Source organism: Mesocricetus auratus, unplaced genomic scaffold (genome assembly GCF_017639785.1).
Source record: "Mesocricetus auratus isolate SY011 unplaced genomic scaffold, BCM_Maur_2.0 Super-Scaffold_100015, whole genome shotgun sequence".
Classification (NCBI taxonomy): Eukaryota; Metazoa; Chordata; class Mammalia; order Rodentia; family Cricetidae; genus Mesocricetus; species Mesocricetus auratus.
This window is the reverse complement of record NW_024429198.1, coordinates 8,307,749-8,332,435: the sequence shown is the minus strand read 5'-3', so window position 1 is coordinate 8,332,435 and position 24,687 is coordinate 8,307,749. Positions and strand designations below refer to the sequence as shown.

General features: G+C 47.0%; 1 protein-coding gene across 8 annotated transcripts in view; it reads left to right on the top strand.

The window, feature by feature from the left end:
* Pdzd2 (PDZ domain containing 2) overlaps nucleotides 1-24,687 on the top strand; it is a 366,700-nt gene that overhangs the window by 222,527 nt on the left and 119,486 nt on the right. Inside the window, exon 2 of one of the 8 annotated variants that reach the window (XM_040757640.1) lies at nucleotides 6,079-6,122. The exons of the other annotated variants lie outside the window; for them this stretch is intronic. The gene's annotated coding sequence lies outside the window, so the exon portion shown is untranslated. The remainder of the gene's footprint in view (nucleotides 1-6,078; nucleotides 6,123-24,687) is intronic. 8 annotated transcript variants of the gene reach the window in all.

Below are 24,687 nucleotides of genomic sequence, written 5' to 3'. Positions count from 1 at the left end.
TCAGAGGACAACTGTGAGACTTTGGAAGGACAGACTGAAAATGTGAGAAAGGCGGATGGGACAGACTAGGTGCCATTTTCCCAGATGAAGAAGCCAGGCGATAATTCAGCCGAGGTCCTGTTGAAATCGAGGCTGTGACAAGACCACTCTCTAACACAGGGTTGACACAGAAAACTGGTGAAGCAAGCCTAAATTCAGGCTAGCAGCCTCAGTGATTCTGACATTACTGTGCTTGTAGGGAGTAGGGCAGCATGAAATATTCATCATAATAGGCCTGGGGGGGGATTGGTGGGCCTGGGGGTTAAGATCAGCAAAATGTAGGGCATGGAGAAGGCCTTGCGTAGCAAATACTTTCCCTTGTCATCACTAAGAGTCAGCGTTTCCAAGATGAATCGCTGTTTCTTTTAGGAGCTCTGGTGGACATTCACTGGGCAGCCCACGGGATACACATACCCCGAAAAGGGCATGGATGCTGCCAACACAGAATTGTAAACATTGGCACAGTTTTGCTTTTCTTTGATTCCTCAGCATGGGTCTCACGTGCAACTTTGCAAATGATGTTGTGCTGTGGTGTTAAAAGGTTGGACACATCTGATTTGGAGGTGGGCATCCTTAACCTTTTCTTTACAAATAAATAAAAGGCTGTAAAGGTACTGGGTTTTGTAGAACTCTGCAGTGATAGCTATGCTCTGGGAAAACATGTCTTCCTCCTAAGCTCTGGGAAAACATGCTCTCGATTGCCATTACCTAGTCACTTGTGGATGTGTTCAAGTGAGAGCAGACACCAGAGGTTGACATTGATGGCTCAACTCCTCATATATTGAGGCAAGTCTCTCAGTGAACCTGGAGCTTACTCAGGTTCTAAGCCGGTTACCATGCCCGCCAGGCTCTTTATACGGATTCTGGGGATCCGAACTCCAGTCTTCATGCTTACACAATAAGCCCTTTACCCTCTGAGCCATCTGGCTAGCCCCACAGATACATTCTGACCACTAGACAGGAGCCTAGCAGTGTGCAGACAAGCTAGTGGGACTTCTGCTTTCTTCTCAGAGCTCTGTTCTGTCTTGAGAGAGAACTTGGCTTCTCACAGTGCCCCTTCAAATCAGGGTTTTGTTCCTATGCTTCCAGACACAGCTCTTGGTTTTTGGTTTGGTTAGGTATATAGGACAGGATTTTATGTATCCCAGACTAGCCTCAAACTTGCTGTGTAGCTGAGGGTGATTTTCAGCTTCTGATCATCCTGTTTCTGCCTCCTAGAGCTGGGATTTCAGGTGTGTGCCACCAACCCCAGGGTATGTAATGCTGAGGGATCCAACTCTTGCTGGTGAGCCCTTGCACAAACTAAGGGCAGCCCAGCCTTTTGTTTTTAAGGACTGTTTGTTGGAGGTTGGTTTGCCAGGCTGGGATTATCAGAAGGTATGCTGTGGAGCTGTGGGAAAGCAAATGTGAGATTTGGGACCAAAGACTGAATCCAAATACCTGGAGCTTTTCATGGTGGAATTTATGAATCTGTGTGTCTATCTTGTCTATCATTTTCACCTTGAGTGTTTTTCAGATGTAGAATCCTGGCTTGTAAAATATAAGGCCTTAATCGATTGTATTAGAGCAGGGTGCTGGCTGTGGGTGCCCTGCACAGAGCACAGAGCAGTCTTGGTGTTACTCAGAGATGGCTGGCCATGTCAAGGCTTGCTTCTCTGTCGCCTGCCATAGTATGACATGGTTTATCAATCCAGGAAGAGTGTCTTTGTGTGCCCTCAGTCAGGTGAAGAGGCCTGACTCTTCCCACTGACTGCTCAATTGTCTTTGAGTCAGAGGTGAGTGTGTACACCTGTTTTTCCTTGTCTTGCCTCATACCCTGGGGGTGCTGGCTGTCCCAACCCAGCAATCAAGGCCATGTAAGCAAGGTGTGGTGGTGTTTGAAACCTTTGGATGTCCTAATCCAGATGCACCTAATTTTAGGCTGGTCGAGGGTGACTTTTGCAAGGCTATGACCTGCATGTGTTCAGGTGTTTTCCTGAGGGATCCACAGGTGTTTGTGCTTTTAAACACTTCATTCAAGCTCAGATAAAAGTTCTCTGTCGAGGGCCTCTGAGGAAGAGAGGGGCTTCAGGCTTGATGGGGCAGCTTACATAAGTGTGAAATAGGAGAGAGGCAGAGAGGGCTCTGTGTAGCTTGGCACCAAAGCAGACACGTGGCCGTGAGTGTGTAAGTGTGTGTGTGTGTGTACACTCCATAGCATCGTTGGCAGATGATAAGGGCACTGATGAAGAGTGGCATCAGCACTTAGACATGGAGGGACACAACAGCCTGCTGTGGAAAGCCGAGGATACCAGGTGGAAGTATCAAAGGAGAGTGGACTCCAAGTACTTGGTGGCCATAGTCAGAGTTGCTTAGTCCCTCAGGGCTACAGGATGGGGGTGAGGTGTATGTGATTGTACCTGGCTCTAGTCAGGTATATAGAACATATTATAAACCCATGACCATGAGGAGTTAGGAAGGAAATAAGGAATACCATCAGTCCCGTGGAGACTGTACAGAGAGACGAGAGAAATGGGGGGGGGGCGGTTCTTAAGAGCATAGGTGCCCAGGAGGGGTAGGGAGCCTGCACTTGGCGGTTTTGTGTGAACTTGACACAAGCTAGAGTCATCAGAGAGGAAGGAGCCTCAGCTGAGGAAATGCCTCCCTGAGCTCCAGGTAAGGTGTTTTCTCATTTAGTGATCAGTGAGCCATGGCCCAGCCCATGGTTGGTGGTGCATCCCTAAGCTGGTGGTCCTGGGTTCTATAAGAAGGTGGGTTGAGCAAGCCGCAGGAAGCAAGCCAGTAAGTAACTCCCCTCCATGGCCTCTGCATCAGCTCCTGCCTCCTGGATCCTGCCCTGTTTGAGCTCCTGTCCTGACTTCCTTCAGTGATGGACAGCAGTGCTGAAGTGTAAGCCACATAAACTCTTCTCCCTGCTCCCAACTGTTTATTGCTTCGTCGGAGCAATAAAAACCCTAACTAAAACAGTCCCCGTTGGAGAAAAGGAAGGAAAGACAGCCTGAGCTCAATGTGTGATGAGCACTACTAACGGTGTGACCACCCAGATGCAAATATCAGCTTCCATGGCTATCTGGGTGAGAACCAAAGGGCTCCCAGAGCTGAGAAGAAACCTGGAGTAGGACAATCTGATACTCACCCATGGACATCATTCTGGCTGTTTTAGAATTCTCCCTGGTGTAGTAAAGCTGGCATAAGGAAAGAATAATGACACCCATGCCTCTAATTGGTTAGAGATGGCATGTATATGAGTGCTTACATGTATGTACGTGCACCACGTGTGTGCCTGATGCCCTGGAGGCCGGAAGAGGATCTCAGATGCCCTGGAACTGGACTTACAGGCAGTTGTGAACTTCCCAATGCGGGTGCTGGCAATGAAACCCAGGTCCTCTGTAAGAGCAGCAAGTGCCCCTAACCACCGAGCCCCAGCTTGTTTTTGGTGAGTTGGTGTGTTTTTTTGTTTTTTTGGGTTTTTTTTTGTTTGTGAGCCTAGCCTTTAATGGCTGAGCCATCTCTCCAGCCCTCGTTTTGTTTTTAAAATAGAAATCAATTCTGCTCGCTGACTCTTGTCTTGTGAATGTTAGGGTCACCTTACTCTTTATACTTTTTCTTCTTTGCCTTTAATCAGTAAGAGGAAAGAGGACCTGGTTCATGCCTTAACGGGAAACTAATTTAGAAATGTAAAAGCTGAAGAGCACTTGACTCTTCAGAAGGAAGAGGCGGCTCACTTACTCCCTGCTCTTGATGGTGGACTAACCCAGGAGGTGACTAAATGTCTGTCTGTGCAACTCTGGGCAAGTGTCTCACGTCTCTCTTCCGGGGAGAGCTCGGGTGATGTGTGGTTCTGTTCCGCCCTTGTCAAGTACCCAGTGGTCTGATTGGAGCTGGCAGACCCTCTGGGAACTGCTCAGGGCTGACTTCTGAGTCCTTTAACACTGCTACTCACTGAAAGTTTCTCTTCCCCAGCTTCCCTGTTGTCACTTTCAATTAAGCCAGGAACTTTTGGAGCCAGGAAAAGCCATGTGTAGTCTGGCTGGTGACGTCCATAAGCTAGAATGGCGGAGAGGAAACAGGGCTGTAGCGTTGCTCGATCGGTGCATACCGTGTAACCACAAAGACGTTCTAACAGTATTGTAACCCAAGCTTGGCAAATGCATTGCCCTCTGTCTGAGGAGGCTTAATCATGAATTACCACCCCACAGCTAATATGCAGAGGCTGCTGCAGTCACTCAAAGTCAGTTGGTGAAGCTCACCCTTTTCTGTTTTGTTTTTAAGAATTTCTAGAGAAGTTATACTCTATAGCCACAGCAAAATTAATCATCGAGCGTGTATTTCCAATATTCGCCCTCCGCCAGCACTGCTTACCCTCCCTTCACAAATACCTCCACCAGAGGCTTTTGCTATCACCGCTGACTGCTTGAAGGCCCACATGTTCCTCTTGGGTTGGTTTTGTTACTTTCTTGAGAGAGTATTGCTGTGAAGCTCCCCCTGTCCTTGAATTCACTGTGTTGCCCAGGCTGACACTGAGCTAGGTCCCTTCTGGGTAAGCCTCAAGAATGGCTGCTATTGTAGTGGTGCCCCACCACACCTGGCAACCCACATTTCTCAGCTGAGTACAAACCAGAGTGGCGTGGTCCTAGTGCCTGCCCTCCTCCTGAGGACTGGCAGTCCTGGCAGGTTCAGGCCTTGGCTGCAGTTTGATGGGCAGCATTTGTATTGTTTCTGGGCAGCAGGCGCACTGCTAGGACCTTTTGTTTTCCAGCTGCTGTAGATAAGGTTTAAGACCTGGAAGTCACTCTCGCCCCATTCCCATGGGAAATTGCCTCCAATTATTTCTAGAAATTCTTCTTGTGGGAAGGAAAAAGGGAGAAACAAACAAGTGATTGTTTGGAGGGCCATAGAAAGAAGTCTCCGTACTTAACCCCACTTCCTCAACAGCTTAGGAAAGCTGTGGGCTGGTGAGTTAAGTTCCCACAACCACAGAAACATCTGTGATTCTAGAAGAGTCTTCAGAGGAAAGATGCTAAGTACCCCGAAAGTGCAGCTCCCAGCCCAAGCATGTCATGGAGGGGCATGTGGCTTTAGAGAGGGTTCCCTCTACCCGTCCCCACTTGAGGGAGAGACTCTGATACCCTTTGATCATAATAGAGCTGTGGTAGACTCAGCTGAATTAGCTCGAGATCTGGAAGTTCTATACTGCGTGTGGCCAAAGGCTGAAACTCCGAATCCTGCCAGACGGAAGCCGTTGCTTCTCTTGGGCTTGTGGAAAAGCTTGGGAGGGAATGGGGGCCAGGAGCCACAGAAACTGGTCCGAAACAAATTATATTTTTAATAGTTTATTTTTATTTTATGTACATTGGTGTTTTGCTTGCATGAATGTCTGTGTGAGGGTGTCAGATCTTGGAGTTACAGACAATTGTTAGCTGCCATGTGGGTGCTGAGAATTGAACCCGGGTCCTCTGGAAGAGCAGTCAGCAGCTTAACTGCTGAGCCGTCTCTCCAGCCCCAACAAATTATTTTTTAATTCACAGAGTTTTTACAAGAATTTTTTTTACCACCCATTTGCAGCAGAGTCAAGGGAAAGGGAGCTTTGTTGAATGCTTGCCTGGTGCAGGTTCCCAGAGATGTTTGCCCCCCACCACACACACACCACCCACATGGTGTGCAGCTCCTCCAGCATCCCCGCCAGCTTCACTTTGGATTTGGTAGGATGTCAGCTGTGTGTTTGTGTGTTTGTGTCTGGGGGGGCAGGGATGGGTGGGGAAGGGACTGGGGAGCACCTTCTGAAGTTAGACTTAAGCCAAAAAATGCCGGTCCTCTTGAGCATGTCTGAAGGAAGCAGGCCTATCTTTTTCTCGTGGGCTGATCTAATGCTTGTGAATGGGCCTTGATTTTGAAAATCTGGCTGAAAGATGACAAATAGTCCAGAGGACAGCTGTCTTTGTCAAGGACGGTCCATGGGTCACAGTTACATTCATTTCCTGCTCATTGACCCTCGCTGTGCCTAGTGTGACCCAGTTGCTGTCTCCTGTCTTTACTCAGAATGGCTCCTTGGATGAAGAGAGAAGGCAGAGAGGAGCGAACAGGTATGCCTGAGGGACCGGGTGGGGCAGGGCGGAGCAGGGCTTTTCAATGTGTAGTTGAAGTTTAAACTAAGTAGAAGTTTAAGTGCCGTGTGCAAATGAAGAAGAGGTCCAACAGCAGACAAGGGTGTGGGAGAATGTTTTGGGAAGCTCTCGGTGTGCTTGTTCCAGGAATATTAAGAAGCTCAGTGCAAACAGGCGGGAGTGGGAACTAGTTGGTGAAAGGAGGCTTGGGAACAGTCGGGAACGGATGAGCCAGTCAGCGGCACTTTTCCAAACGGACGTGCCCACAGTCTCTCTTGCCTAGAGCATCTCCCTCAAATGATATTTTATAGAATCTATTTTTAGAAAAACTAGATTAAGATCATTAGGAAAATAAGAGTGAGCCCTTAAGAAGGAAATTGAAAAAGACAGCAAAACCAGGGTTGATGAGATGGCTCGGCAGAGAGAGGCACTTGCCACTAAGCCTGATGACCTGAGTTTAATTCCTGGGTCCCATGTAAAGGTGAAAGGAGAAATCGGACTCCACAGAGTTGTCCTTTGCCTCCATAAGCACTCCATGGTGTATGTGTATCCAGGCACGTGTTACACAACCTCGAATATGCATGTGCATGCGCACATACACACACACTGATACACATGCACACACACAAAATTAAGTTTAAAAAGCAAATGTTACGCCTTTAATCCCAGCACTCAGGAGGCAGAGGCAGGCAAATCTCTGAGTTCGAGGCCAACCTGGTCTACAGAGCAAGTTCCAGGAAAGCCTCCAAAGCAATACAGAGAAACCCTGTCTCGAAAAACCAAAAAAAAAAGCAAATGTTGAGTTTGGTCCTATTTTCTCATTCCTTAGGAGTATAGAGGTCCTGAAGGGAAATAGAAGAGGGACTGTTACTCAAATGTTACCCCAGGATTTTCAGTGAATGCCAGGCTGCCACTGAGATGGCTAAGCTAGGGTGCTCGTCACCAAGCCTGAGTTCAGGCTCCAGGACTCACATGTTGGAAGAAAAGAACTGACTTTTGCAGGTGGTCCTCTGACCTCCCCATTCATACTTCAACACATGAGTACGTACCAATAAACAAACAGATGCAATTTTAACATTTTTAAACAGAAGTGCGTGCCAGAGAGGAAGGCTCTTCCCACCGTAGGCCCGAAGCATGTGAACCTGGCCATGTACTGTGTGACTCAGTGCAATGCTTGGGGAGTTTGAATCTGTGTTTGTTAGAAAAGGCGCACTGCCTACCATTCCCTGGCGATGCCTGTACATCGTGTTTCTCTCTCATTCACTTAATTTTCCGCAGCTTGCCAGCATTGATGCTCATGGCCCCTAGAGTGGGAAGCAGCCATGGTGCAGTGTACTGTAGGGCTCTAAGAACCCATGTGGCATGTGCTGTAGGTGAGGCTTTCTTGTGGGAAGATGCCTTGTGTGCCGTGATATATTTAGCAGCATCTTTGTCTTCTGCCACTAGATACCAGTAGCAGCCCCTCACTCCATCCCAGTTACAACAACTAAAAAATGTTTGCAAATGTGCAGAGTCAATTTCCTTGTTAAGGACCACTAGTGACTGGTGGTATAACTTAGTGATAGAACGCTTGCCTAGTATGTGTGGAGCCCAGGATTTGATCTCCAGCACACACACTGTGTGCTTGTATAGAATCAGCGGTATGCATGAAAGCATGCATGTTTGTTGAAAAAGCAGGAGTGTGCGTGCGTGCGTGGGTGCGTGCGTGCGTGCGTGCGACGTGCATGCGTGTGTGTGTGTGTGTGTGTGTGTGTGTGTGTGTGCATGTGTGTTTTAGTTGTGTGCGCATGAGAGGTGCTCATGGATGCCAGAAGAAAGCACTGAATCCTAGAGCTGGAGTTACAGGTCTTTGTGAGATGGATTCTAAGAAACAAGTCCAAGTCCTCTGGAAGAGTGGTACATGGTCTTAACCCCAGAGCTGTCTCTTGAGCCCCAGTGTGCATGCTTCTGAATATAGGAGTTGGGCTAGATCAAGGATGGTCTTAGATGCTGTGTGAAGTGATAGAGGCTTTGTCCTTCAGACCGTGGTGTATCAGTAGAGCATTTCAAGCTGACCTCCGTGGCCGCTCACATACCTCTGTGTATAAGACAGAATGGAGGAGGTGGGTACCTGAGGAAGTGAGAATAGTTAGGAATCAAGGCCTTGAAATAAGAAGAGCTTACAAGGAGGAGGAAGGTAGAGCTGACAGGATTTAACTACCAGATACACGGAGGGAAGAGTCAGGGTGACTCATTGCTTGAGTGACAGGAGTGGCAATGATTAGAAGAGGGAACACGGAGCAAGGACCTGCTTGCGGAAGAACATGATGGATTTCATTTTAGGGCATGATGAGTTTCTGTATCTTTTGGCCATCCCACGAGAGGTGAGCAGGAGGCAGAGGCTGGCCAGAGCTCAGATGAAATCTGGCCACTGAGGGTCAGTGCTCGCTCTTAGATGCTGTATCTATGGAGACAGAGGAGATAACCCAGAGACTTGGCAGCTGGAAAGTGAATGTTGGTTAGAGAACTGAACACCACACCCCACAGCTGAGATACAGATCTGTGTCCAGTGAAAGACCAGCAAGATGGCAGTATCAGTCTGCCAGATGCTGTCAGATGTGAGGGGAGACCAGGGGCATGCAGGCCACTACACATGGGCTTAAGGAGGAAAGGAAGACTGTAGACAGATGGAATTTCCTCTGGGTACTTGTAAACTCTGCATTAGGGCAGTAGTTAGAAGGAGCCGAGCCTGAGTTTGCAGGCCAGGCTTCTCCTGGCTTACACAATCCAGGGTGTTCTCCAGCAGCTTCCATATGACTGCCTCTCACCACAGAACAGGGAAACAACCAGAACTCGCCTGCTTACATATCTTTCTGTGAGTTGCACTGGCTTGCAGTGTAAGGAAAAGATAGGCAAACTTCACCGCTGCTGTTCTCAAGGCTGTCTATGAGTTTTATTTTGTGGCACGTGATCATCTTTTCATTTTGCGATTTTTGCAATAAGCGTGACAGTTCTTCTTGAACTGGGAAGAACAGCCATGAAAAGCTAGTGAAAAGATTGGGGCAGGGGGAGATTCCATTGGCATTTTATAAAGTACAAATAAGTTACTGTTTAACCTGTTTAGCATATAGAGTTGTGGTTTCGAGCACATTCAGGTTGTTGTACAAACATCGTTAGCAGCCGCCTCCAGAACTTGGCTTCTCAAAACTGAAACTCTGGACGGGGCTTGGAGGAACAGGGCCAGGATTTCAGGGCTGATCGCCTGGCATTGGATGACCAGTCAGGTCCCAGGGGAAGACTATTTCTCCACTGTCAGCATCCCTTAGTTGCTGAGGTTCTTTGTACATGGATGAAGCTCTGTGACGGGCCCTTCTCTCACTCTGAGATGTCTGTCAGTGTTGTGCTCGTTTGGGTCATGTGTAGGCAGCCATGTTGTCGAGGTATCATGAGTGAACCGTCTCTGTCATTTCTAGGAGACACAATCACATAGCAGATTTCCCAGTCCTCTGACGTTCCACATTCTAACCTGAGTGTTCCCACCAGGCAAGCCCTCTTATCTCCCTGGGCCTTGTCATACCTGTGCAGTGAGAAGGTATGAGGAAGTGGTCTTCAGGGTCCCTCCCAGGTCACTAAGGGTGTGAAGACAGTAGTTCAGGAACCAAGGAAGGTTCCATGTTACTATCACGGAACGTGGGCCCGGGATGACAAGGTGGCTTGTGTTTGGTTCCTGCACTTGTTACAGGGGCAGTGTTATGAGTAAACACAGCAGCAATTCCCCCTGGAAGCATGCTATACATTTATCCAGTCTCTGATGAGAAAATGTGACAGAGAGGTGGGGAAACTGGTTTTACCATAGGTTTTTGGCATCTCTCACAAAACGATAGAATATTCAACAGACAGAACTTACTCATCAGCGTGACTGAAGAACACACTGACCCCATTTCCTCCACTGCTCTAAAACATAAATATAAGGACCAGGTTTCCTTCTTATAGTAAATTCACTGCAGGAGAGTGGCTCTCCCAAGGTGGGGAGTATGCCACAGTCGGCTCTGTAGCCCCTGGGCTGAATGTCAAACTCAGGGAATCAGGTATTTGCCCTCCAATAGTCACATCTGACCCACCAGTGAAACAACACAGACAACCCTGACCTGGGTATGTCTCAAAGATTCTTTAGGCTATGAAGAGGACCAGAACTTACTTGAAGCATAGTTTCTTATGGAGAGACTTTTGGTTTTTTGGTTTTTTTTTTAACCTGGTCTCTCTTATAGTTCTGGCTGTCTGGAGATCACTATGTAGACCAGGCTGGCCTCAAATTCAGAGATCCACCTGCATCTTTTATTGTTGTTGTTACTAAAATCTTTTTAAAATTTATTTTAAGTGTATGTATGTTTTACCTGCATGTAGTCTGTGCCTGCGAAGGCCAGAAGAGGGCATGGGATCCCTGGAACTGGAGTTACAGACAGGTGTGAGTTGCCATGTGGGCGCTGGGAATAGAGCCCTAGGCCTTTAGGAGAGCAACAAGTCCTCTTAACCACTGAGCCATCTCCCCAGCCCCCCAATATGCTAAGATTTTAAAAAGCACTTTTGAACATTGAAGAACTCCTAAAGTGATTAAAAATAGGTTATGGCAATACTCAGTTTATGCTGGGGGCTCTATATTGAATAATATTCTAGAGTAAATGGATAAAAAGAAGACGGAGCTTCAAGTCTTGACTTTCTGGAAGTGTAGTCCAAGAAGAGCAGTCAGTGAACAAAAGACTCCCTCCTTCCTTCACAGCTCAGAGTGCGGCTGGCGAGAGTTTTGTTAATATTGCAGTAATAACCTGCCACTTTCTTTTGAATCATTGGTGTGCACTTTCAAACCTACTGATAAGTCCTTGGGGCCGGCAATACCTTCGACTCTGCTTGGACTTCTAGAGACCCCATTACAGCTAATTTTCATATAGTAGAAATCATGTTATGTATGTCTTGGTTTGGGGGAGCCTATTTTTTTACAGTTGTATTTCCTGATAAAGTCTGGGGGAAAACCCAAATGATCTTTGCAGCTGCTGACTTTCTAGAAGGGGGTAAGTACTTTTATCAGCCATCTCTGTATCTGATAGACAGTCTGTGATAAGATGGGATGAGCTGGATTAGAAAAGTGGAGATCTGGTCCGGTGGTGGTGGTGGTGGTGGCGCATGCCTTTAGTCCCAGCACTTGAGAGGTGCAGGCAGGCTGATCTTTGTGAGTTCCAGGCCAGCCTGATCTACAAAGCTACACAGAGAAACCTTGTCTCAGAAAAAAAGAAGTGGAGATTTGCTGTCATGGTGACAAGTAGTCCTCCTTTACTAATGAATCTCATTATAAAATAAACTCCATTTTCATATCCATTTCAACACAGTTTTTTAAAAACTCCTTTCTGTGTAAGAGAGTGTGTGTCTGTATGTGTGCACACACACGTGTATATGAGGTCTCTCACTGAAACCCAAATTTGCTGTTTCAGCAACACTGGCTGGGCAGTGCGCCCCAAGAACCACCTGTCTGTGCCTCCCACGGCAGCTCCAGGAGTTACAGATGTGTACCACTGTTCTGGCTTTTACATGGCTGCTGGCAATCCCAGCTCAGCTTCTCATGCTTGCCCCGCAAGCATCTTACCTGCAGACCACCCCCTTGGCCCTTTAAAGTGCGAAACACACTTAGCTCCTTGAGAAGCACTAGGTCACTGGGTGGAAAGTTTCTCAGCTCATTTCCTGGTGTCACATTTTTAGTGGATGTGAAATACACACTTGGTATATTTTTGTTGGTTCACGTCTGAACTCTTGAAACTACCTCTGTGGTCTGCATCCAAATTATAAGCCATCGTTAGCAGAGAGCAGAGCTGACCTCCAGTGACTGCTGCCAGGGGCTGCTTTGCCCCGGACCCCCAGTAGTTTTTAAGCAGTCCGGGATTTCATACACCGGCAGAGCCGTGTGAGGCTCGTTCCCTTACAGACACAGTTTAGCTGGATGCAGTCATAAATGAAGAATGACCTGAGTGCTGTGGGTGGGGCCCCCAGCTCAGCAGGTGAAGCCAGAGCAGAGAGAGTCTCTTCCTGAGCTCAGTAGAGCATGGAGCTCTGGCAGGGAGTCGGAGCGCGCAATGGCTCCGCTCACGTTTTTGTTGATAGTTAGTAACCCTCCGTGAAGACCTGAATGGAGAAGGGAGAGAAAACACACCAAACGTTGGCATCCGGCCTGGGCAAGTGGCTGCTGGAGCCCAGTGGAGCGTGCTCAGCCCACGAGCAGGTAGGATGCAGGCATGCGAGCCAGCATGCGTCTCCCATCTTCCCTAGCCCCGACTTTTGACTCAGTGGCTTGCTTACTTAAAAAACTGTGTATTTGAGAAACGAACAAGAAATGACATCAGAAGGCTTAAGCTAAACTGTGCTGATACTTGCCCACACAAGTATTTCTGCTACTCCTCTGAGAACCAACTGACAGTCTCGGTCTAAGGATAACTTTCAAAGCTGAATCATGCAGCATTTAAGTTAAAAACCAGTTTTTAAATTGGCAGATGATAAACAGCAGGCACGGCTTTAGAACAAATATTTGGAAGATAGTTGACCAGAAATTGATTTTCCGGGGAAATAAAAAAAGCTTGCTACGTTTTCATAGTTCAGAACCAAAGAGGGACTTGCTAATTCCTTCTGGCGTTTGTACTTAAAGAGTTTTACAGAGGTGAATGGCTAACAGCTGGGGGATATCCAGAAACTGTCTGGGATCCAGAACAGAGCTGCAGTGAGCGCGTGTTGTGGAGGCAGCCTCCCCCCTCTGCCTAGCCTCAGAGAGGGAAATCGGTGAGAAGATAAAATGTGGATCCTGGACATTTGTCAGAGCTAGATAGAGGGTTGGCGACTGTCACAATGTCGTCCTCGCTCTCAGAAGCAGGGAATAAGCTTTTGGGGCCGGCCTTGGCTGCAAACCACACAGGAAGAAAATTGAAACATTCGGTTTGTGCCTCCTGTGATTGTAGCCGGATTTCAGAACATCCTCTGTGCGGAGGCATGGGACTGGCGATAAAGAGAAGGAAGCAAAGCCCAGGCCAGCCTGGTTTTCAGAACCATTTCCAGACCTTGCTTCTTTGGAGTCAGAGCAGAGATGACTTAGGTCTCCTCCAGTGAAGAGATGGGAATGTCGTGAAACTGAACCTACCCGGGGTGGGTTAGAGCAGGCATGCGTGGTTGCTGTGAGGGGCGCCTCAGAGTAGAGAGAGAGCTGCATGCCTGGATTTGGGAGCTCTTCTTCGCTGGGAACTTTGAAGGCCTATGAGCCACAGAGCTGTGTCTGAGAAGAAAGCCTTGGGAGCTGCTTTGGCGGCTGCTGACTGGCAGGCTGCCGTCCGTGGCCAGTAGTGGCCATGTTTTGTAGTTTTGCATTTTAGGCTGGGTGGGGACACACGGCACATCTGATAACTGTCCCTTCCTCGTGTCTCAGCGTACCATAGCTCCCATATTTGGAAAGAGGGAACGAGGAAACCCTTGGAGGCTTCCAAGTCCAACCTTGCTCTGTCATGCCTGGGTTTGTCTCTCACCCTTACTGCGGCCCCGTTCTACCCCAAGTACTGTGAGGGGTGACTTGATCTGAGCCGGGGAACGGGCCTCTTCATGGGCCCCATTATAGAAGCAGTTGGGTCAACAAACTGTGGCCCAAGTGCCAAGTCCAGCTTATTCTAGCCTGGTTTTTGTTGTTGTTGTTGTTGTTTGGGGGTTATTTTGTTTTGTTTTGTTTTTTTAATATGGTCTGGGAGCTAAGAATGTGTTCGTACATTTTAAAAGAGTTGGAGAAACAAGACAGATGTATAGGCCTCAACACCTGAAGTATTTACCCTCTGACCCCTTAGGGGAAACGCCTGTCTTCTTATGCCTGGATTTCTCTCCATTCTTGAACAGTGTGTATAGCTGATCAACACGGCTTGTTACGTGTCCAGCACTTTGAAAAGGCTGTTGTTTGGGAAGCGGTTTCTTGGTGTGTGTTAAATGGCACCGCTGCCTCCAAAGGTGTTGTTCAGGGGTCGGGAAGTAAAATGTGTGGCAAGGAATCTAATCAGTGTTGAAGCATGTCAGTCAGTGTATGACTATGACTGGGTTTCCATCTCTCCCTGGTGTGTGAGCCACAGAGGACACATGTTGACTGGACTGTGGAATCTTCTCTCCCCAAGTCAATGCTGGCCAGACTTCTGCCATCTCAGTATTTGGTGTGGTCACTTCAAAAAGATGCTTACAAAGATAATGTGTGTGTGTGTATGTACCATGTGTAAGAAGTTATCTGCGTATGGTTTCCCATTTAGAACAAGGTTTCCTATGAATCCCTAAGAATTCGGTGTAAGCCGGCCGGCCTTCTGTGAGCGTTCAGTTCTCCATGTCACACAGTATTCCTCGTTCCTCCCATTTCTAATAAGGGAAAAGAAAAACCCAGTGACCTTGCTTATGGTCAACTTGTGTCAAAACTACAGGCCCAGATGCAGAGCTGGCCTGTGTGACTAGCTCATTGTCCACTGCAGACACATAGGAAATCTTTCCTTACGAGTTCCCGGTGTGAGAAGGAAAATGAAATGCCTGAGATGAAGCTTTTTTTCACCAGGACATTTCTGTCATCCATCCTCCTCTGGTATTTGAAAACTGAATGTTGTCAGTAAAGGAGGTGGTTGGGGGTGGGGGGGTGATGAAAACAAGTGAGGGTGAGAATATGAACAGGATGGTACCTCACAGGAGGTAAAGCCTGGAAACAAGATGGCACCCGTAGCCGCTAAGGAGAGCAGGCTGTTGGAGCCAGGTGGGGTGGGTCATTAATCTGCCATGGGAGCCCGCAGAGCCTCACCTGTGTTTAGCAAAGGGGTTGGCTCTGAATCGGGAGATTAAGCAACCTGCTGTTCCTGTATGCACTGGAATTTCAGACAGCCAGAAACCTACTTTGCAGAACTGTTGCAACTCAACCTGGAAGCCAAGCCACTGAGACGGGGCACATGAGGGAGTTCAAGGAGCTAGTCTAGAGAGGCTACCACTGTGTGGCCATTCTTGATGGGGCAGGAGGAAGTGTCCACTCCTGTTTCCAGGGGGCCTCATTTGTGTGGATGACAGTGTATGTGCCAGAGCCTTGGTCTGCCTGATACCTCAGGGTCAGAAGGGGCCTTTTCACTTCCTGTCTTAAAGACCCAGGTACGAGTAGGCCTGGAAGTCACGAGTGACTGAGCCAACTTACTTCACAGCACTGAGTTTTTGGCAGGGGCATCTGTCTCTTCTCTTTGGCTATTTAAACGGGGCTGAAATCTGACATCGATTTAGTGCTTCTTTTCTTTTCAAGGAACAACCAAGTCAAATAAAACTGATGATTTTGAGTTCATGAAAATTTGTAATCTATAGGGGAAACAGCAATATCAGATCCCAGTGTCTGGCTTGGTGTCCCGCAAACACACGTCATCCCATTTAAGATGAAGACCTCCCAGGGCATTCTGTGTTTTTCCTGCTGTAGGGACGAGAACACAATTTGAGGTCCTTCCAGTAGGGAATCCACGACAGCTCTGCCTTCTCTTGGGAGATGGAGAACAAGATGGTGGCCTTCCTGCCCTGGCATTTAGGCCGTGACATGAAGGGGAAGTCACTGTATGGTACACCACAGGCTAGATCTTTTGGTGGCTTTGTGGCCTCCATAGGCATGTCTGCGCAGGTTGTCTTGTTTACTCCACCAGGTGTGACTGAGCACAAGGGCACACTGGCATTACCTCTGCAGTGAGTCAGGCCCTGAAAACAGGTGACCTGGGACTCTGGATCTGCCTTCCCTGTCAGTATTTCTCCCTGAACAGTCAGTTCACCTGCATTTTACATGGCAGAACCCAAAGAGACTCCTTTTGTCTGAGAGGATCAACATAAGAGTCTACGTTTTAGTTAATATCAGGGTTCAGAGGCTATTGGATAGATCTAACATAGGGTAGACACATCTCTTTGCCTTTCTGATTTCAACACTGATTCCTCTCCTCTTCCAACCTGGAAGGGAACCAAGTTTCAAGTTGGTAGAAGGTGACTTGGAGAAAGACACCAGGAGGCTGGACAGTCCACTCAATCATGAGCCTCTCTGTTTCAGCCAGACTCAGACCGTGGGGGCAAAGGGAACACAGTCACAAGCTGCCTTTACAGGACCAATTCTTATATTGTGTTTTCTCAAGACTGGATCTTGCAACAAAAAGAGGTTTTTAAGAACTCTCTACCTTATTTCTATAGTTAACAGCTGATAATCTCTATCCAAACCAGAAACCAATTGAGTCCCTGAGGCAGGGTGAGCCAGAGGGGACTCAAGTGTAGCAGGCCTGACCTCCCTTTGAGTGACACTAGTCCCAGAATCTGTGGTGATATTCTTAATGGGACAGCAGCCTTTGACGCTTGCCTCTTCCTCCTATTTCTACTCCTTTGGGGGAAAGTGCTCTTATGTTATACTGCCCTCCTGGCCCACCACCATGAGAAGGGTCTGCCTTCCAAGACAACACGTTTGTCTAGTCAAATTCCACTTTTGCCTTCAGCTTGTAACGTTTAGGCTTAAGTTAGACTGCTGCTTGTGGGTCCAGTGTTAAAAACATTGCCTGTATCTTATTGTAACAGAAGCAAAATGGTTTTGGCAGAAGAGAAATAAAGGCCTGGAGGAGACACGAAATGACCTGTAAGTGCTGGAGAGAGGAAGGGGGCAGCGAGAAAGGATGCCGCTCCGAAGGCCACAGCTTACTTGGCTTCAGCTGGTCCCTCAAGCGAGCCAGACAGTTACAGAGTAAGGGAAAATGAAATACCGAAGCTGAGAAAGAGACCTAGGCATCTTGGTATGGGGGGTGGGGGGGCTTTTATTGGGATCCCACTGGCCTGACCACCAAACTTTGTATCCAACTTTGTTGGAAATCCTACTGTTTTCATTGAATAGTATATAAGATGTTCTTTTTTAATTATTAAATTATTCTTTGAAACTCTCATAGATGTGTTTAATGCATCTTAGTCACACCCACCCTCCACTCCCTCCCTTCAGCTCCTCCTGGATCCCCTAGTGTATTTCTCTTCCAGATTTACGTCCTCTTTTTTTTTCCCCCTAGCCCACTAATATAAGAAATTCTTCATTAGTTTATTTGGTTTGCTAGTTTCTTTGGCCAGTTGTTTTGCAGACTGTAATGTAGCCCCAAACTCTCACTATAGCTGAGGATGAACTTGAACTCCTAGTTCTTCTAGCTCTACTACAAGAGCTAGGATTACCCAAGGATACCACCACACCTACCTATAAATAGATATTCTAAATGAGCTTGTTAGGGTGGCAGTAATTTAGTATCACATCCTAAATGTGTATAAAGTCAATTATTTCAAACTCTTAAGAGGAGAAATAAGCCAGGCCTGGTGACTTACACTTTGAGTGACTTAAATTTGTTGCCACTAGCACTCCCAAAGAGGAAGGAGAGTCTGTTACCAATTTTAGTTTGTTTTTTGTTTTCTCCTATGGGCTCTTCATCCAGAAACAACCTCTAGGTCATGCTAAAACTAGAGAAGTCTCAAAGCCAAGGTACCATGCAAGTAGTCACCTTTCTAAGCTAATGACAGTGACTACCCTGGTGTTAATTGCTATAGTGTGACTTACCATGCCAGGTTCTTGATATATAGACACTGAGTCTCCAGCCACTTCCAACTGTGACTATTGCTTGGGTTACATCTTCGTGCTCTAGAGAAACAGAACCAAGGATGGATGTAATTGTGAGAGTGAATTTATGAGATGGGCTCGTGTGATCAGCCACAGTAGCCATCTGCAGCAGAGAGCCAGGGACCATCAGACAAAACAGAGTTCATAACACAGCCCACAAGCCCCAACAGCACTACTGGTGCAATTCCTCATCCAAACTAGGACCTGGAATCCAAATCCATGATAATAGAAGCAAAAAATAGCAAAGCGCTCTGGAAGAGAGGCATGAGCAAGTGTCCTTCTGTTGTCCCCCACCCTGTCATGGAGGCAAAGGGTTTTACCTAGATCCAAGATGATATTTTCATTCATCCTGATCCCACTCCATCTTCCCCAGGGAAAAACACAACAAACCACACAGACACTTGGAGCCCCATGCTTCATTGCTTCTCTAGGTAACCCTCAAGCCAAATGCAATGACCCAAATTAACCACCCCAGGTTATTATTAGCCCCAAATAATAATAATATCAGTAGGGAATAGGTAACAATTGTGACAACTGTGCGAAGAACCAGTCACAGGGTGTTCACCTAGTATGGGTTGGAACACTGGTTCTCAACCTGGGAGTCTTGACTCTTTCACAGGGGTCACCTAAGGTCATTGGAGAAAACAGATATTTATATTACAGTTCATAACAATAGCAAAGTTACAGTTATGAAGTAGCAATGAAAGTCATTCTATGGTTGGGGGTCACCATAACATGACGAGCTGTACTAAAGGATCACAGACAGCATTTGGAAGGTTGAGAACCACAGGTTTAGAAATTCTTCCAGGTGAGCAAACTTAACTAAGAAAAGGCTAATATGAACATTATCATCGTGGTGTGTGTGTGTGTGTGTGTTATGAATATTATGGAGAGAGATGAGCTAGTCTGGTGCTATTTCACAGTGTTCCCATGGACCTGGAGCAGCTGTTATCACATGTAAAAATCATTAGTTTTTTCTTTTTTTATAAAACATATGGCCCAAGCACCCCTGTGAAGTACTTTTCGTTGAGGAATGTCTTTTTGTAACCACAGCTTGTTCTGTAGGAGTTCAAGTCATGTGTCAGAAGACTCCCTGAGGCTGGTGTGCTCGGTTCTCCTTGGCTTCCGTGGTACTTGGAGGGAAAGTAGCCGACAGAGCGGTTTCAGATGCCACGGGTATATGATTTTTGAAATGCAGAGACAAATCGATTTGGCTTTCCCTGATAATGAATCTTATTTTGAGAACCACAGTTGACATGGCTGGAGGGGAGTGTCACTTTGTCTTGGTGAGAAAACCACCCAGAAAGGATGCTTATGGTCTACGAGACTGGGAGCCTGTCCCAGAAGGGGCAGTTAAGAGCTCAGTGTCCACCATTGCTCTGATGTTTGTTTGGAAATGGCTGTGCCAGGGGACCAGTGCACTCCTTTGGAGTGGGATTGTTTGAGTGGTTCTGTGTAGTGATGTTCTGAGAGCAGCATGGCATCTCTGCTTCAGAAATATTAGAAGCCACCTTCGAGTTGGGTCCTCAGTACTCATTAAAACACACAGTACTCATGTGTGTTACAGACTCTTGAGAAGCGAGCCAGGTGACCCTGCCTCCAGGGTAAGTGCAGCAGCTGTTGGAGGAGGAAATGGTTGAATGAAATGATAGGTGGGGGTTCTGGAATGAGAACATAGACACCAGGGCAGCACTTGCTTCCTTCCTTTTGTACAAGATCCTGACACCCTTCCAGAGTCTAAGGGACTGAGGGGTGCAGGGCTGGGAAGTGCCCTGAACCTGGAAAGGGGAAGATTTACTGTCTGTTGGCACCCAAACAAAGCTCAAAAATAGTGTTTCCTGAGGCAGAGGCAGACAGATCTGAGTTTGAGGCCAACCCGATCTGAATAGTGAGTTCCAAGCCAGTCAGGGCTGCACAGCTAAACCCTGTTTCAAATAACTGTGTTTCGGCTTAAGGTAGAGGCAGGCAACACACAGAAGCATCGAAAGTGGCCACGTCTCTGTCACCAGTAGTTATGGCACATGGTACTTAAAGCAAATGTCTCAGTATCATCTGTGTTCATTCCTACTTTAATTGCCCATTAGGCCAGGACACCTGCAATCCCAGCACTCTGGAGGCTAAGGCAGAGGATCTCTGGCAGTAAATATTAGAACCCTGTTTCACGGGAGTGGGGGGCGGGGTGCGCTAGGGAATCTGCTAATAAACTTGCTGCCATATCTTCAATTTAAGGTGTGAACAAAGTAGCACATCTGGTTACAGTATTATACATTTTTAAAATATTGGTGGCATTGTATTTCAATTTAACTTGTTTGTAACTATGTATTTTATACATTTAAATATATATGATGTTTTAAGGGGATGGGAGAGATGGTTCAGGACTTAAGAGCACTCACTGCTCTTCCAGAGGGCCTGAGTTTGGTTCCTAGCATCCAAATTGGGTGGGTCACAGCCATGAGCTAACTCCCACTCCAAGGGCTCACACACCCTCCTCGTGCCTCTTGTGATGTACACACACACACACACACACACACACACACACAAACAAACACACACACACACACACACTTTTAAAAATACTGTTTTGAATCTTACTAACCAGAGAATTCCAACCAAAATGTGGAGGAAGAGAAGGGGAAGCCCTATCTCAAGTGCTAAAACCACTAGATTTTCATTTGTGGGACAAGAAAACAATTAACCAAGAACACGTTGGGTCCTAGTCTGTCAGTCTCCTGAGGAGCTTAAAAAAAACATACAGGTTTGTTCAGTGAGTCTAGGGTGGGGCTGGAAGTTTCAGCTTTTCTAAGAAGTGTAAGTAGCCAGGTACGGCCTACAGCAATCCCAATGAAGGCCTGGCTTCCAGAACCTCGGTTCCAGTAACTCTAATGTACCTCAGTGTGGGTGATAAATAGTTCACTTGTTCTAAGGAAGATGTCCTAGCATGGAGAAACGTTGGAGGAAGCCCAGCAGCTCATGTCACCTACTTCAGAGGACGTGTGTTGCCTCATTTGGAGCCCAGAGCCATGGCCAGCCTGAGACAGAGTGGCATCGCAGTTTGTAAGGTAGGACAGCAATGTGTACACGGGTCTCCCTGTGTGACCGATGAAGCCTGCATTCCCTGCTATCGATACAACCTCAGGAGGTAGTTTCTGGAGATTTTTCTGGACAGGTGTGCTCCACATGAGCCGTGAGCCATGAAGCAATGCCTGTCTGTAGCCAATTTCCTCTACCCATGTGCCTGGAAGCAGGCAGTGTTACCACTAAACCTGCTGCACGTGTGCTGGCCAGGTGCTCTGCATGGAGGGCTCATGGTGCATGGTTTCTCTCCTGAGGGGCGTTTGATTAAGCTTGTCATTAGATGATGCAAGTTGTCTGTCTCTGTAGGATGTTTATAGACGTTTGATGGTAGTAAGGCCCTTGGGTGGCAGGGGTGGGGCTGAACTTCCACACCCCAAGCAGATCTAATTATATTACCCCAGAGTCCCTAGATGTGAGAGGCCATCTCCCAAGAGGGGTGGTACTGGCTTTGGTGTAACTACTTAGATCATAGTCAGCTGTGGCTTCTCAGTGTGGCCATGGAAGTCCAGAGATGCGATTTTGTTTGTACACTGGAAGTTATCAGCCTCCTCAAGACAGATCCCGCAGACACTGGCACCAGCAAATCCCAGCCTGGTTTACCTACAGAGTCCCAAGAGAGGACGATGCTTCCCTGTGACTACATGCTTCTACTGCTGTTCTTTCTCTGTTGTTCCTGTCATCTTTAATTTTGACTTCTCTGGAGAGAGATCCTCAACTATGAGGACTACACATGGGAAAGGTCTTCAAGGTGGTTCCAGAAATCAAGTTTTAGTGTCCGTTGGTCTAGCTAGGGCTGAAGAATCACACCAGAATCCTCAGTGCTTGAACTGCCTTTACTAGAGTCCCTTGTGACTCTCCCTCTTAGCCCAACCCCATTTCTTCTTCCCTTTTTCTTCGTCCCATGTGGACTGCTCTCCTGGGTGGGATCCGGGTGTTTCCTGGGCACCTTTATTGTTCACTTGATTATTTGTTCATTCGTTGATTGTCTCTGAGGAGAGGAGTTGGGGAGATGGGACCCTTTACTGTGTGATCCTTCCTAATCAACCGTTTCTCCTATTTGGCAATTCCACATATTCCCCAAGAGACCCCACAGCTCTGAGGCCCCACTGCCCAGCAGATTGTCTCTGATACATGGGCTGTTTTGAAGTCACGTGCCGCATAACAATGTTTCAGTCAGGGACTTACCGCACGTATGATGGGGTCACTTAAAATCATGTGGTCTAGTGACATAGTAGCTACCTACTTTGAATAAATGCTATAATGTCCACACAGAGACAAAATTATGAAGTGTGTTGCACAGGACAAGGGCTTGTTAGGTGATTCTTTAAAAAAAGCATTGATTTGTTTGTTTTATGGGCTTATGTGTAGGGCAGACATGCAGGTCAGAGGTCAGCTGTCAGAAGAACACATCTCTCTCCTTCCTCCACGTGGGTTCTGGGATCATAGCAAACTCAGTTGTGAGGCTTGGAGAAGTTGTACAGTCTGCACCACCTCACTGGTCCCAAGCAGCTCTTGATCGTACACATCCCCGCAGGAAGAGTTCTTAGTTGTCACAGGTCCCTGGTTCAAGGAACTGGTCTGAGTGTGTTGCCTTCAATAGGCAGTTCATGAAATCGTTTTCTGGCCCTACCCTATGCATCTGTGTGGGTCTAGAGCCCTGACTGTGCAGATGAACTCTGCAGGAGACTATTTCCAAATGTCTTTGTGGCACTGTCAACTCATCCCCAATGAGTGATGGGTTCAGGGACGATCTCACATCTTAACTATGCTTTTCTGTTTTGCTTAAACATTTTACATAGTGAATATGTATCACATACAAAACAATGTTTTTCTTCAATTAAGACTTGCCAAATTTGTTCACTTAATTAGCCAAATTTGGAAACCATTGCTGTAGCTTCATTAGCCCAGACCCAGAGCCCTGATTTTATAGATGAGGAAAATGGGGCCTTGAGAATGAACTGACTGGCTGTCACTAGGAGTGCCAGGATGAGACAGACTAGACACTGTGGGGTTAACATATGAAGAGCGTGCTCCTTGGCTCATCTAAGCCTTGGGGCATATTGTTTCTTGGATATTATAATAGAATTGTGATGGTCAAATGCTCACCACACATGTAGGTTGCTAGAGTAGACACAACCAAACTTAGTCTTCCATTCTAGATTCAAACTCAAGAGACATTAACCACCATAATGTTCCCACTGCTGGCAGGCTGTGACACTTGGAACACCTAATGGACTCTTATTTGATTGTTTTAGTCTATAGTACCTAACTTCCTCAAGTGAGAAGGAAAAGGATGGATCCATCTGTGCCACCTCCCATAAAAAATGATGTAAAAAGCAAAGCAGTGACAAAAACTACAATTATGACGTTGCAACAAAATAATTTTACGGTTGGGAGTCACCATAGCATGAGGTTGCGGCACTAGGAAGGCTGGGAGCCATTGCTCTATATGGAATCTTTGAAGCAATGCTTTCTTAGGACGAGAGCCTACTGGGGGCAGGGAGAAGAAGTTGGGATTCCCATGAAAACATTACCTTCTCGGTTCCTGGTTGCAGTGGCTCTGTCAGCGGTTGACGAATCATTTCACACCCTCTGCCCTTTTTGCAGTCACTTTCCCACCACCCTCTGGAGCAGATCCTGCAGCTGAGCAAGTATATACCAGTCCGGGATGTTGTTCTGTACGCCGGAAGGCAATGGCTCCTTTCTTCACACTTCTACCCTTGTGATGGATAGCAAAACCTTCCAGACCTAGCCTTTTCAGAACGAGAGAGGTCTGGACTTCGTGCTCCAAGTCTGACTTGGAACCAGACACTTTTTAATATCTATGGAAAGCTGCTGCAGATGTTCAGCAAACATCCCCCAAAGACAAAGCTTTATCCATCTCAGGAGATGGTCAGGAAGAGATACTTAGTTCATGGCAATCAGCCTGAGTGTTGAGTATCCACTAAGTGTCTCCACAGAGTGGCACAGTTGAGAGACGCAAAGTTCAAAGAGAAAATGTATATAAAATATAAACAATGAATTCAAAGTAAAAGAATGTGTGAATCCCTCACAGGATAATAGATGCACGTGTCAATGGAGCAGAGGCCATCCGGTGCTGTGAGCAGCCATGGGTTGGAATGGTTGGGAAAGAATTGAAGGAGGCTGTTCTGAGTTGGCCTTCGATTCATACATGGGCGGTGTGAAAGTGTGGCATGGTGTTACATGAACTTTGTGAGCACTGAGAAGGAGAGGGGGGCCTGAGAAGACGGCACCCTGACATCTCAGTGCTCACAGGTTGGCCGGGTGTGGCCTAAAGAGGCGAGGAGGAAGACTGAAAAGACGGTAGCAGAACCAAACAAATTAAAATTTCAGCGTAGCAGAATTGTGTTCAGGGTTTTTTTCCATCATTTCCAGTGGCCCTAACCCTATTTACCAATGCTGGAGTGCTGTAAGGGTGCCTGTGTTAGAATTACTAGAAACTTAACCAGAGGGAAAAATGTGTTCCTGCTGCTTCGTTATGTCATAGGTAACCCAACTAGCTTCTCTGTGGGGGAGGGAGCACACATTTGTGTTCGGAGCCCCAAAGTTAATATGAGGAGCTATCCTCCATAGCTCTTTCACCTTATTCATCAAGGCAGGCTCTCTCAATCAAATTCAGAGCTCATCGATAGGGCTAGTCCTACCAGTCAGCTTGCTCTGGGGAATCCCCATGTGTATTAGTTATGTTTCTATTGCTGTTACGAAATGCCATGACCAAGGCAATATATAGAAAACTTTATTGGGCTTACAACTCCTGAGGGTTAGAGTTCAGGATGGGTGGAGTGAAGCCAT